The sequence below is a fragment of the Moschus berezovskii genome, chromosome 6, assembly GCF_049115385.1.
Source record: "Moschus berezovskii isolate FMDL1 chromosome 6, NW_MosBer_1.0, whole genome shotgun sequence".
In the NCBI taxonomy this organism is placed as follows: domain Eukaryota; kingdom Metazoa; phylum Chordata; class Mammalia; order Artiodactyla; family Moschidae; genus Moschus; species Moschus berezovskii.
Genome location: NC_142465.1, coordinates 61,807,440 through 61,811,106, shown reverse-complemented (window position 1 = coordinate 61,811,106; position 3,667 = coordinate 61,807,440).

The window sequence follows — 3,667 nt, the reverse complement described above, 5'->3', positions numbered from 1 at the left end:
ATACTGCAAGGAGATCCAACCAGTCCATTCTGGAGGAGATCAATCCTGGATGTTCATTGGAGGGACTGATGCTGAAGCTGAAACTGCAATACTTTGTCCACCTCATGCGACGAGTTGACTCACTGGAAAAGACTCTGATGCTGGGAAAGGTTGGGGGCGGGAGGAGAAGGGGACGACGGAGAATGAGATGGCTGGATGGCATCACGGACTCTGTGGACATGAGTTTGAGTGAACTCCGGGAGTTGGTGATGGACAGGGAGGCCTGGCGTGCTGTGATTCATGGGGTCGCAGAGAGTCGGACACGACTGAGCGACTGAACTGAACTGAACTGAACTGAACTGAATCTTTGTCAATATCACATATTTATTAGGCATTTATAATAAGAATAAATTCTTTCCTTTGAAAATCTGGTTCCCAATTAGATGCATAAGAGATACACTTTACATGTTTTTCCAGTAAAGTAAACTGTGTCTGTATTTGGCATTCTTTTGAATCTTTACTCTGAAAATTGCCATAACTACTTTCAGAGCTTGAAGTCCCAGGATCTGTTCTGGATCACCACTCAATTTGTGTTACTAACCACTGTTTTTTTCTTGTAGGTCATACCCCTAAGGATAGTTGTGTGAATTGATTTGAAAGATCCTTATCTCCAAACCTAATTTAATACTGCTGAATGGAACATTAAGGGCTATTGCTATGGATTAGTGTGTCTTGATTTTTTATTTGGCCATGAATTAGCTGGAGATCTTGTTAAAATGTGGATTCTGATTCAGTAAATTTGGCAGGGGTGGAGGCTGAGTTTTTACATTTTAAAATAAATTTCCAGGTGATACTGGGCTACCAGAGCTATTTTAAATAGCATGGTTCTAGATTGTGTGATAAGTGGCTTCTCTTGACTTTTCAGCAAGCTCGGGGTAGGTGTTGTGACACTTTCAAAAGCAGGTTTCCAGAAAAGCTGGACAGCTACATGTAAAAGAATGAAATTAGAACATTCTCTAACACCACACAAAAAAGCCCCCCTCAAAATACGTTAAAGATTTAAATGTAAAAATGGTTACAAAACAAAAATGGTTATAAAACTCCTAGAGGAAAACATAGACAAACCACTCTTTGACATAAAACACAGTAGTATATTTTTGGATCCATATCCTAGAGAAATGGGAATAAAAACAAAAGTAAAGAAATGAGATCTAATTAAATTTAAAATATTTTACACAGCAAAAGAAACCATAAACAAAACAAAAAGACAACTTACAGAAATGGAAGAAAATATTTGCAAACAGCTGGCAAGAGATTAATCTCCAAAATAGACCAACAGCTCATACAGCTCAATATTAAAAAAGCAGACAACCCAATCAAAAAATAGGCAGAAGATCTAAATAGACATTTCTCCAAAGAAGACATATAGATTGGAATTCCTTCGTTGTTCCAGGGTTTAGGACTCCACATTTCCATTGCAGGGGTCACAGGTTCAATCCCTTTTTGGGGAGCTAAGATCCCACATGCCACATGGCTTGTTCCCCACAAAAAGAAAAAGGAAACATACAGATGGCTCAAAGACACATGAAAAGATGTTCAACATCACTAAATATTGTTGTTGTTCAGTTGCTAAGTCATGTCCAACTCTTTCCAACCACATGGACTGCAGCATGCCAGGCTTCCCTATCTTTCACTATCTCCTGGAGTTTGCTCAAACTCATGTCCATTGAGTCAGTGATGCCATCCAACCATCTCATCCTCTATTGCCCCCTTCTTCTCCTGCTCTCAATCTTTCCCAGTGTCAAGGTCTTTTCCAATGAGTTGGTTCTTTGCATTAGATGGTCAAAGTACTGGAGTTTCAGCTTCAGCATTCCAGTGAGTATTCAGGGTTGATTTCCTTTAGGACTGACTGGTTTGATCTCCTTGCTGTCAAGTGACTCTCAAGAGTCTTCTCCAGCACCATAGTTCAAAAGCACCAATTCTTTAGCACTCAGTCTTCTTTATGATCAAACTCTCACATCTGTACACGATTACTGGAAAAACACTTCCTGGTGGTTCAGATGGTAAAAAATTTGCCTGCAATGTGGGACGCCCAGGTTTGATTACTGGATTGGGAAGATCTTTTGGAGAAGACAATGACTATCCATTTCAATATTCTTGCCTGGAGAATTCCATGGACAGAGGCCATACAGTCTATGATGTTGCAAATAATCAGATATGACTGAGTGACTAACACTTTCACACTTTTGTTAATTATTAGAGAAATACAACTCAAAACTGCAAATTAGAGTGAGGTATCACCTCACACCAGTCAGAAAGGCCATCATCAAAAAGTCTACAAATGAATGGTAGAGAGCGTGTGGAGAATAAGGAACCCTCCTACACTGTTGGTGAGATATAGATTGCTATAGCCACTATGGAGAACAGTATGCTCAGTGTGCTCAGTTGTGTCCAACTCTTTGTGACCTCATGGACTATAGTCTGCCAGGCTCTTGTGTCTATAGGATTTTCCTGGCAAGAGTACTGGAGTGGGTTGCCATTCCCTTCTCCAGGGGATTTTCCTGGCCCAGGGATGAAACCCACATCTCCTGTGTCTCCTGCATTGGCAGGTGAATTCTTTACCACTGAGCCACCTGGGAAGCCCATGGAGAATGGTATGGTAGTTCCTTAAAAAACTAAAAATATAGTACTGTATGATCCTGCAATCCTACTCTTGGGCATATACCAGAGAAAACTATAATTTGGAAAGATACATGCACCTCAATGTTCATTGCAGCACTATTTTCGATAGCCAAGACGTGGAAGAAACCTAAATGTCCAATTACTGATGAATGGATAAAGAAGATGCACTTTATACATATACAGTGGAATATTACTCAGTCATAAAAAGAATAAAATAATGCCATTTGCAGCAACATGAATAGATCTAGGGGTAGAGAAGGGACAGAGAAAAGAATTGTCTGAAAACCTGTTTAAGAAACAGACGATTGGATCCCCTCTCAAATACGTTGTATAGCAACTGTCCTTCTCACACCTGGGAGGAAGTGGTGTAGTCAATATAAAGATACAACAAAGAGTATCTAGATGAGAATGGGGTTGGGCATTTGGCAGAGTTGAAGACGTGGATATTGTCCTGAAAAATGGGATGGAATGAAATGTCCATAATGAGCACTGAAACCATGGGCCAAGCTTTCTTCCTGCATTTGGCAACCAAAATGGTGGCAGCCCGAGATACTCTCCAGGTGAGAGACTAGAGAAGCTTCTCTAGGGAATATGACAAATCCGAGAGAGAAGGGAAAAAAAACCAGCCTAGGACACTGATATCAGGTATTCACTGAAACAATCCAGTCAGAGCAAAATAGCGACAAGCCCCACCAACTTGCAGTTCTTTATTTACCCATTTAAATGTGAGCAAATAGCTAAGGATCAACAAACTTTAGAAGAAAACATTAAGTATGAAAAGTAAAGACCAAAAGGGGCTGACAGAATAAAGCCACCTGAAGGAAGCATAAAATGCAAATGGGAAAATGTACATAAAACATTCTCAGTATCTTCACAGAGATAAGAGAAACGCTACATGCATGAAACAAGAAGAGGATATTATTTAAAAAGGGACAATCAGAGAACAAAAAAGAGCTTTTGGAAATTATAATAGCAAAAACGAAAACTCAGTGGATGGGCTAAGGCA